The sequence below is a fragment of the Scyliorhinus canicula genome, chromosome 22 (genome assembly GCF_902713615.1).
Source record: "Scyliorhinus canicula chromosome 22, sScyCan1.1, whole genome shotgun sequence".
Lineage (NCBI taxonomy): Eukaryota > Metazoa > Chordata > Chondrichthyes > Carcharhiniformes > Scyliorhinidae > Scyliorhinus > Scyliorhinus canicula.
The window spans coordinates 7,349,900-7,361,218 of record NC_052167.1 but is presented as its reverse complement, the minus strand read 5'-3'; the positions used below and the strand labels follow the sequence as shown (position 1 = coordinate 7,361,218).

At 52.5% G+C, this 11,319-nt stretch overlaps 1 protein-coding gene across 3 annotated transcripts in view; it reads left to right on the top strand.

The window, feature by feature from the left end:
• The first annotated feature begins 913 nt into the window (after nucleotides 1-913).
• The window catches only part of LOC119956124 (inactive ubiquitin carboxyl-terminal hydrolase 54-like), a 150,739-nt gene continuing 140,333 nt past the window's right edge, over nucleotides 914-11,319 (top strand). Inside the window, exon 1 of one of the 3 annotated variants that reach the window (XM_038783015.1) lies at nucleotides 914-1,062. The gene's annotated coding sequence lies outside the window, so the exon portion shown is untranslated. The remainder of the gene's footprint in view (nucleotides 1,063-11,319) is intronic. The other 2 variants (XM_038783009.1, XM_038783014.1) reach the window with 2 other exon arrangements.

Genomic DNA, 11,319 nt, shown 5'->3' with positions numbered 1-11,319 from the left:
CACCAACCCAATAAACCCCACCCAACCCCCCTGTACCAACCCAATAAACCCCACCCAACCACCCTGCACCAACCCAATAAACCCCACCCAACCACCCTGTACCAAACCAATAAACCCCACCCAATGCTGCACCCAAGCCAAAAAACCCCACCCAACGACCCTGTACCCAACCCAATAAACACCACTCAACTCCACCCTGCACCCAACCCAAAAAACCACTCCCAACTCCACCCAACCCAATAAACCCCACCCAACTATAAACTCCACCCAACTCCATTCTGCACCATTCCAATAAACCCACCTAACTCCACCCTGCACCCAACAAACCCCGCCCAACACCCAACCCAATAAATCCCGCCCAACGCCACCCTGCACCCAACCCAATAAACCCCGCCCAACACCCACCCAATAAATCCCGCTCAACTCCACCCTGCACCCAACAAACCCCACCCACCACCCTGCACCCAACCCAATAAACCCCACCCAACACCACCCCGCACCCAACCCAATAAACCCCACCCAACACCACCCCGCACCCAACCCAATAAACCCCACCCAACACCACCCTGCACCCAACCCAATGCCACCCCGCACCCAACCCCACCCCTCACCCAACAAACCCCACCCCACCCCACCCTGTACCCAACCCAATAAGCCCCGCCCCCACTGAGCTGAAGTCTCGGACGGGGCTCACCTCTCGCGAGAGCTGCGGCGGTTCCATGTTGGAGCTCTCCCGGTCGCAGAGAAAGACACCGGGAAGGGGAGAGAGAGAGAGAGAGAGGCACCGGGAAGGGAAGGAGAGAGAGGCACCGGGAAGGAGAGAGACCGGGAAGGAGAGAGAGAGAGAGACCGGGAAGGGGAGAGAGAGAGAGAGAGAGAGAGAGACAGACAGAGAGGGAGACACCGGGAAGGAGAGACCACTAGAAATAAGAGACCGCGGGAGACAGCGGCGGCCAGAAGGACGGAGGCAGAGAGGCCGGAGGGAGAGTGACCTGAGGGACGGAGGGAGAGTGACCGGAGGCAGAGAGGCCGGAGGGAGAGTGACCGGAGGCCGGCCATGAGGTGAGGGACAGCATTTCAGTTGGCGATTCGGGAATCGGCTCCTCACCCCCCCCCCCCCCCCCCGGGAGCCGGGGACCGTTGACGGCCGCCGCCCGCGCGCCGCTCCTGACCCTGGGGGCGGGGCCGGTAACCCAGCGCCGTGTGAACACACTCACTGTGCAGCAGCCTGGTCAGTCAGTGTGAACACACTCACTGTGCACCATCCTGGTCAGCCAGTGTGAACACACTCACTGTGCAGCAGCCTGGTCAGTCAGTGTGAACACACTCACTGTGCACCATCCTGGTCAGCCAGTGTGAACACACTCACTGTGCAGCAGCCTGGTCAGCCAGTGTGAACACACTCACTGTGCAGCACCCTGGTCAGTCAGTGTGAACACACTCACTGTGCAGCAGCCTGGTCAGTCAGTGTGAACACACTCACTGTGCACCATCCTGGTCAGTCAGTGTGAACACACTCACTGTGCACCATCCTGGTCAGTCAGTGTGAACACACTCACTGTGCACACTCACTGTGCAGCAGCCTGGTCAGTCAGTGTGAACACACTCACTGTGCACCATCCTGGTCAGCCAGTGTGAACACACTCACTGTGCAGCAGCCTGGTCAGTCAGTGTGAACACACTCACTGTGCACCATCCTGGTCAGTCAGTGTGAACACACTCACTGTGCACCATCCTGGTCAGTCAGTGTGAACACACTCACTGTGCAGCAGCCTGGTCAGCCAGTGTGAACACACTCACTGTGCAGCAGCCTGGTCAGTCAGTGTGAACACACTCACTGTGCACACTCACTGTGCAGCAGCCTGGTCAGTCAGTGTGAACACACTCACTGTGCACCAGCCTGGTCAGTCAGTGTGAACACACTCACTGTGCACACTCACTGTGCAGCAGCCTGGTCAGTCAGTGTGAACACACTGTGCACACTCACTGTGCAGCAGCCTGGTCAGTCAGTGTGAACACACTCACTGTGCACACCCACTGTGCAGCAGCTTGGTCAGTCAGTGTGAACACACTCACTGTGCAGCAGCCTGGTCAGTCAGTGTGAACACACTCACTGTGCACACTCACTGTGCAGCACCCTGGTCAGTCAGTGTGAACACATTCACCGTGCAGCAGCCTGGTCAGTCAGTGTGAACACACTCACTGTGCACACTCACTGTGCAGCACCCTGGTCAGTCAGTGTGAACACACTCACTGTGCACACTCACTGTGCAGCAGCCTGGTCAGTCAGTGTGAACACACTGTGCACACTCACTGTGCAGCAGCCTGGTCAGTCAGTGTGAACACACTCACTGTGCACTCCCACTGTGCAGCAGCCTGGTCAGTCAGTGTGAACACACTCACTGTGCAGCAGCCTGGTCAGTCAGTGTGAACACACTCACTGTGCAGCAGCCTGGTCAGTCAGTGTGAACACACTCACTGTGCACACTCACTGTGCAGCAGCCTGGTCAGTCAGTGTGAACATAGTCACTGCAGCAGCCTGGTCAGTCAGTGTGAACACACTCACTACAGCAGCCTGGTCAGTCAGTGTGAACACACTCACTGTGCACACTCACTGTGCAGCAGCCTGGTCAGTCAGTGTGAACACACTCACTGTGCACACTCACTGTGCAGCAGCCTGGTCAGTCAGTGTGAACACACTGTGCAGCAGCCTGGTCAGTCAGTGTGAACACACTCACTGTGCACACCCACTGTGCAGCAGCTTGGTCAGTCAGTGTGAACACACTCACTGTGCAGCAGCCTGGTCAGTCAGTGTGAACACACTCACTGTGCAGCAGCCTGGTCAGTCAGTGTGAACACACTCACTGTGCACACTCACTGTGCAGCACCCTGGTCAGTCAGTGTGAACACACTCACTGTGCACACTCACTGTGCAGCAGCCTGGTCAGTCAGTGTGAACACACTGTGCACACTCACTGTGCAGCAGCCTGGTCAGTCAGTGTGAACACACTCACTGTGCACTCCCACTGTGCAGCAGCCTGGTCAGTCAGTGTGAACACACTCACTGTGCAGCAGCCTGGTCAGTCAGTGTGAACACACTCACTGTGCAGCAGCCTGGTCAGTCAGTGTGAACACACTCACTGTGCAGCAGCCTGGTCAGTCAGTGTGAACATAGTCACTGCAGCAGCCTGGTCAGTCAGTGTGAACACACTCACTACAGCAGCCTGGTCAGTCAGTGTGAACACACTCACTGTGCACACTCACTGTGCAGCAGCCTGGTCAGTCAGTGTGAACACACTCACTGTGCAGCAGCCTGGTCATTCAGTGTGAACACACTGACTGTGCACACTCACTGTGCAGCAGCCTGGTCAGTCAGTGTGAGCACGCACACTGTGCAGCAGCCTGGTCAGTCAGTGTGAACACACTCACTGTGCACACTCACTGTGCAGCAGCCTGGTCAGTCAGTGTGAACACACTCACTGTGCACACTCACTGTGCAGCAGCCTGGTCAGTCAGTGTGAACACACTCACTGTGCAGCAGCCTGGTCAGTCAGTGTGAACACACTCACTGTGCACACTCACTGTGCAGCAGCCTGGTCAGTCAGTGTGAACACACTCACTGTGCAGCAGCCCGGTCAGTCAGTGTGAACACACTCACTGTGCACACTCACTGTGCAGCAGCCTGGTCAGTCAGTGTGAACACACTGTGCACACTCACTGTGCAGCAGCCTGGTCAGTCAGTGTGAACACACTCACTGTGCACACCCACTGTGCAGCAGCTTGGTCAGTCAGTGTGAACACACTCACTGTGCAGCAGCCTGGTCAGTCAGTGTGAACACACTCACTGTGCAGCAGCCTGGTCAGTCAGTGTGAACACACTCACTGTGCACACTCACTGTGCAGCACCCTGGTCAGTCAGTGTGAACACACTCACTGTGCACACTCACTGTGCAGCAGCCTGGTCAGTCAGTGTGAACACACTGTGCACACTCACTGTGCAGCAGCCTGGTCAGTCAGTGTGAACACACTCACTGTGCACTCCCACTGTGCAGCAGCCTGGTCAGTCAGTGTGAACACACTCACTGTGCAGCAGCCTGGTCAGTCAGTGTGAACACACTCACTGTGCACACTCACTGTGCAGCAGCCTGGTCAGTCAGTGTGAACATAGTCACTGCAGCAGCCTGGTCAGTCAGTGTGAACACACTCACTACAGCAGCCTGGTCAGTCAGTGTGAACACACTCACTGTGCACACTCACTGTGCAGCAGCCTGGTCAGTCAGTGTGAACACACTGACTGTGCACACTCACTGTGCAGCAGCCTGGTCAGTCAGTGTGAACACACTCACTGTGCAGCAGCCTGGTCATTCAGTGTGAACACACTGACTGTGCACACTCACTGTGCAGCAGCCTGGTCAGTCAGTGTGAGCACGCACACTGTGCAGCAGCCTGGTCAGTCAGTGTGAACACACTCACTGTGCACACTCACTGTGCAGCAGCCTGGTCAGTCAGTGTGAACACACTCACTGTGCAGCAGCCTGGTCAGTCAGTGTGAACACACTCACTGTGCAGAAGCCTGGTCAGTCAGTGTGAACACACACACTGTACAGCAGCCTGGTCAGTCAGTGTGAACACACTCACTGTGCACACCCACTGTGCAGCAGCCTGGTCAGTCAGTGTGAACACACTCACTGTGCACACTCACTGTGCAGCAGCCTGGTCAGTCAGTGTGAACACACTCACTGTGCAGCAGCCTGGTCAGTCAGTGTGAACACACTCACTGTGCACACCCACTGTGCAGCAGCCTGGTCAGTCAGTGTGAACACACTCACTGTGCACACTCACTGTGCAGCAGCCTGGTCAGTCCGTGTGAACACACTCACTGTGCAGCAGCCTGGTCAGTCAGTGTGAACACACACACTGTGCACACTCACTGTGCAGCAGCCTGGTCAGTCAGTGAGAACACACTCACTGTGCAGCATCCTGGTCAGTCAGTGTGAACACACTCACTGTGCAGCACCCTGGTCAGTCAGTGTGAACACACTCACTGTGCAGCACCCTGGTCAGCCAGTGTGAACACACTCACTGTGCAGCACCCTGGTCAGTCAGTGTGAACACACTCACTGTGCAGCAGCCTGGTCAGTCAGTGAGAACACACTCACTGTGCAGCAGCCTGGTCAGTCAGTGAGAACACACTCACTGTGCAGAAGCCTGGTCAGTCAGTGTGAACACACTCACTGTGCAGCACCCTGGTCAGCCAGTGTGAACACACTCACTGTGCACACTCACTGTGCAGCAGCCTGGTCAGTCAGTGTGAACACACTCACTGTGCAGCAGCCTGGTCAACCAGTGTGAACACACTCACTGTGCAGCAGCCTGGTCAGTCAGTGTGAACACACTCACTGTGCACACTCACTGTGCAGCAGCCTGGTCAGTCAGTGTGAACACACTCACTGTGCAGCAGCCTGGTCAGTCAGTGTGAACACACACACTGTGCAGCAGCCTGGTCAGTCAGTGTGAACACACACTGTGCAGCAGCCTGGTCAGTCAGTGTGAACACACTCATTGTGCAGCACCCTGGTCAGTCAGTGTGAACACACTCACTGTGCAGCACCCTGCCCAGTCAGTGTGAACACACTCACTGTGCAGCAGCCTTGTCAGTCAGTGTGAACACACACACTGTGCAGCAGCCTGGTCAGTCAGTGTGAACACACTCACTGTGCACACTCACCGTGCAGCAGCCTGATCAGTCAGTGTGAACACACTCACTGTGCACACTCACTGTGCAGCAGCCTGATCAGTCAGTGTGAACACACTGTGCACACTCACTGTGCAGCACCCCGGTCAGTCAGTGTGAACACACTCACTGTGCACACTCACTGTGCAGCTGTGTGGTCAGCCAGTGTGAACACACTCACTGTGCAGACTCACTGTGCACCATCCTGGTCAGTCAGTGTGCACACACTCACTGTGCAGCAGCCTGGTCAGTCAGTGTGAACACACTCACTGTGCAGCAGCCTGGTCAGTCAGTGTGAACACACTCACTGTGCACACTCACTGTGCAGCAGCCTGGTCAGTCAGTGTGAACACACTGTGCACACTCACTGTGCAGCACCCCGGTCAGTCAGTCTGAACACACTCACTGTGCACACTCACTGTGCAGCTGTGTGGTCAGCCAGTGTGAACACACTCACTGTGCACACTCACTGTGCACCATCCTGGTCAGTCAGTGTGCACACACTCACTGTGCAGCAGCCTGGTCAGTCAGTGTGAACACACTCACTGTGCAGCAGCCTGGTCAGTCAGTGTGAACACGCTCACTGTGCAGCAGCCTGGTCAGCCAGTGTGAACACACTCACTGTGCAGCAGCCTGGTCAGTCAGTGTGAACACATTCACTGTGCAGCAGCCTGGCCAGTCAGTGTGAACACACTCACTGTGCAGCAGCCTGGTCAGTCAGTGTGAACACACTCACTGTGCAGCAGCCTGGTCAGTCAGTGTGAACACACTCACTGTGCAGCAGCCTGGTCAGTCAGTGTGAACACACTCACTGTGCAGCACCCTGGTCAACCAGTGTGAACACACTCACTGTGCAGCACCCTGGTCAGTCAGTGTGAACACACTCACTGTGCACACTCACTGTGCAGCAGCCTGGTCAGTCAGTGTGAACACACTCACTGTGCACACACACTGTGCAGCAGCCTGGTCAGTCAGTGTGAACACACTCATTGTGCAGCACCCTGGTCAGTCAGTGTGAACACACTCACTGTGCAGCACCCTGGTCAGTCAGTGTGAACACACTCACTGTGCAGCACCCTGGTCAGTCGGTGTGAACACACTCACTGTGCACACTCACTGTGCAGCACCCTGCCCAGTCAGTGTGAACACACTCACTGTGCAGCAGCCTGGTCAGTCAGTGTGAACACACTCACTGTGCACACTCACCGTGCAGCAGCCTGGTCAGTAAGTGTGAACACACTCACTGTGCACACTCACTGTGCAGCAGCCTGATCAGTCAGTGTGAACACACTGTGCACACTCACTGTGCAGCACCCCGGTCAGTCAGTGTGAACACACTCACTGTGCACACTCACTGTGCAGCTGTGTGGTCAGCCAGTGTGAACACACTCACTGTGCACACTCACTGTGCACCATCCTGGTCAGTCAGTGTGCACACGCTCACTGTGCAGCAGCCTGGTCAGTCAGTGTGAACACACTCACTGTGCAGCAGCCTGGTCAGTCAGTGTGAACACACTCACTGTGCAGCAGCCTGGTCAGTCAGTGTGAACACACTCACTGTGCACACTCACTGTGCAGCAGCCTGGTCAGTCAGTGTGAACACACTCACTGTGTAGCAGCCTGGCCAGTCAGTGTGAACACACTCACTGTGCAGCAGCCTGGTCAGTCAGTGTGAACACACTCACTGTGCAGCAGCCTGGTCAGTCAGTGTGAACACACTTGCTGTGCAGCAGCCTGGTCAGTCAGTGTGAACACACTCACTGTGCAGCAGTCTGGTCAGTCAGTGAGAACACACTCACTGTGCACCATCCTGGTCAGTCAGTGTGAACACACTCACTGTGCAGAAGCCTGGTCAGTCAGTGTGAACACACTCACTGTGCACACTCACTGTGCAGCAGCCTGGTCAGTCAGTGTGAACACACTCACTGTGCACACTCACTGTGCAGCAGCCTGGTCAGTCAGTGTGAACACACTCACTGTGCAGAAGCCTGGTCAGTCAGTGTGAACACACTCACTGTGCACACTCACTGTGCAGCAGCCTGGTCAGTCAGTGTGAACATACTCACTGTGCAGCACCCTGGTCAGTCAGTGTGAACACACTCACTGTGCAGAAGCCTGGTCAGTCAGTGTGAACACACTCACTGTGCACACTCACTGTGCAGCAGCCTGGTCAGTCAGTGTGAACACACTCACTGTGCACACTCACTGTGCAGCTGCCTGGTCAGCCAGTGTGAACACACTCACTGTGCAGCTGCCTGGTCAGCCAGTGTGAATACACTCACTGTGCACACTCACTGTGCAGCAGCCTGGTCAGTCAGTGTGAACACACTCACAGTGCAGCAGTCCGGTCAGTCAGTGTGAACACACTCATTGTGCACACTTACTGTGCAGCTGCCTGGTCAGTCAGTGTGAACACTCTCACTGTGCAGCAGCCTGGTCAGTCAGTGTGAACACACTGTGCACACTCACTGTGCAGCACCCTGGTCAGCCAGTGTGAACACACTCACTGTGCAGCTGCGTGGTCAGCCAGTGTGAACACACTCACTGTGCAGCAGCCTGGTCTGTCAGTGTAAACACACTCACTGTGCAGCTGCCTGGTCAGCCAGTGCGAATACACTCACTGTGCACACTCACTGTGCAGCAGCCTGGTCAGTCAGTGTGAACACACTCACAGTGCAGCAGTCCGGTCAGTCAGTGTGAACACACTCATTGTGCAGCTGCCTGGTCAGCCAGTGCGAATACACTCACTGTGCACACTCACTGTGCAGCAGCCTGGTCAGTCAGTGTGAACACATGGTGCACACTCACTGTGCAGCAGCCTGGTCAGTCAGTGTGAACACTCTCTCACTGTGAACACTCACTGTGCAGCAACCTGGTCAGTCAGTGTGAACAGTCTCTCACTGTGCACACTCACTGTGCAACTGCCTGGCCAGTCAGTGTGAACACACTCACTGTGCACACTCACTTTGCAGCAGCCTGGTCAGCCAGTGTGAACACATTCACCGTGTAACAGCCTGGTCAGTCAGTGTGAACACACTGATTGGAGTAGCTTAGTCAGTCGGTGTGAGCACGCACACTGTGCAGCAGCCTGGTCAGTCAGTGTGAACACACTCACTGTGCACACTCACTGCGCAGCTGCCTGGTCAGTCAGTGTGAACACATTCACCGTGTAACAGCCTGGTCAGTCGGTGTGAGCACACACACTGTGCAGCAGCCAGCAGACTGGCCACAGCACAATAATACATACCCTTCTGACCAACTGCACTGCTCCCTCTGCATGACAGCGACTTCAGGGGCCAGTTTTGACTTTTGCTCATGATTTAACCTTGGGCCCGCAGCAGTTTGGCTCTCTTTCTGTTTGGGAGAGAGTTGTTGGCCAAGTGGGTGGAAATACCAGTTTTTTGCCTCGTGGATCTAGTCACACCAGATATTTTTGTGTATGTTTTTATTGATTTTCATATTTCATGCGGTACATAGTTTTGTTATCACTGGCAAAGTCAAAGTTTGTACATCTACATAGTTCCTTTTGGGAGGAAGTGAGTGAGGTAGGTGTACATGTACATGAAATGAAAATGAAATGAAAATCGCTTATTGTCACGAGTAGGCTTCAATGAAGTTACTGTGAAAAGCCCCTAGTCGTCACATTCCGGCGCCTGTCCGGGGAGGCTGGTACGGGATTCGAACCGTGCTGCTGGCCTACTTGGTCTGCTTTAAAAGCCAGCGAATTAGCTCAGTGAGCTAAACATCTGTTCCCACCTGAAACTTGCTGACTGTCTACCTATTTCTTCTCCCACCCACTGCGGCTGTGGGCCTTATCTGGCCATTCCACCCTGTTTGGGCACTTTGTGTTGGCGTGTGTTGCCCAGCTTGTTGGTCTTGACTTTGTTCCCTCCCTCTTGTTTTCAGGTTCCTCTGCTGCCTGTGTTCTGTGGTCTGCCCCGCTTGTTTTTATGCCTGCCCCCCTTCTCCCTTTTCTTTACCTTTAATACCAGATATTTTTTAACGGAGATATTTTTTGCCTCGCCACTTTCCAGCTTTCCAGACCTCAGCAGATGATAATGTCTGCCTCCATTTTTCAGACACACGCCAGGGCCAACACAAAGTGCCCAAACAGGGTGGAATGTTGGTAGTGATCCTGCTATAGCCATTTATACTTTGTCTAGACCCATCTTTTGTTTCTTTACTTGACATATTACTGTCTTTTTTTGTCCCATCATCTGTTTTGCTATTTAATCTCTCCTGCAATCCAACCTATCTCACATTCCATTTTGTTCTCCACCTCTCTCGCATCCACACTTGCGTAAAACCACCCCAGTTCTGACAAAGCGTCACCAACCTGAAATGTTACCTCTGCATTTTTCTCTGCAGATGCCACGCATTTCCAGCATTTTGTTTTATTTCAAAATTTCCAGCATCTGTAGAATTTTGTTGTTTGTAAATCTGTCAATTCCTTTTAATAGCAACCGTTTCTAACATTAGCTGTTTAAGTATTGTTTTATGTTTTCATCCACTGACATCAGAGATTCCAGAAAATAATTTGCGAGTACAGGGCATGGGACTTTAAAATTGCTGACATTCTCCACATTTGTATTGTTGAATGAAATGAAAATATGATGGTTGTGAAGACCAGTTGATCTGTTGTATTACACTCGGGGAGTGAAGATAAAATGTAGCCTTGAGGTGAAATTATGTTTGAGGGCAGGGAATAATTGGACCAGGGTTGTACGTATATAATTCAGCTCCCCCTTCAGACATTGTATTATTATTTTTTTAAAATAAAGCATTGATTTTATATTTAGAGTTGAATATTAAATATTGGGGCAATTTAGGAAGCAGTGAGGTGGATTGGAGCACGTAGTTTCTTCAAAGCTGGGGAGTTAAAACCGAAACATTACAGTATCAACATTTTAGCACAAAAAATGTGATGTTGGGAATTGTATGTGAATGTTAGACTTTTTCAAGTAATGTGGATTACAAACCCTGTTGGGGGTCAGGCCTCTTAAGAGTTGAACTTCCACATACTCTATTAGTACTAGAGTGTTCTCATTTATTTCAGTGCTGAAGTCCAAGTTCTGAACTCAGTTGGTTGCCAGTGCTCCCATATTTTGGGATGTTGTGAAGTTTTGAAAATTATCACTGGTGCCTTCTGATTGTCTAATCATTCTATAATACATTGATGGGTTGAGGGATAAAAGTAATACATCAAGTAGCCTTGCAAATATCTGTTGAAATAATTTGCTTTCCCAGTGCCTTAATTTTTGGCACTATTTTCTTATGACGGATGTCGCACACTTTGGATTGTTAATTGTATATAGTTCCCAGCATGTCTAAATGATTTTCTATGGCTATGATGCTTAAATAAATCAAATATTTGTCAACTAGGTAAGCTAATTTTGACAGTAATGCTCTTTTGCTCAGAAATTGCTGCTTTATGATTTCTGAAGAGTATTACATCTTTATATAATCTGTTTTCAAGTTTTATTTTCAATATATTGTTATATGGTTAATATCTGATGTTCTGCATGCTCAACAAAAATTCCAATAAAACTACCTGGTTGTTTTCAAACTTCTGAAAAGCAAATGTC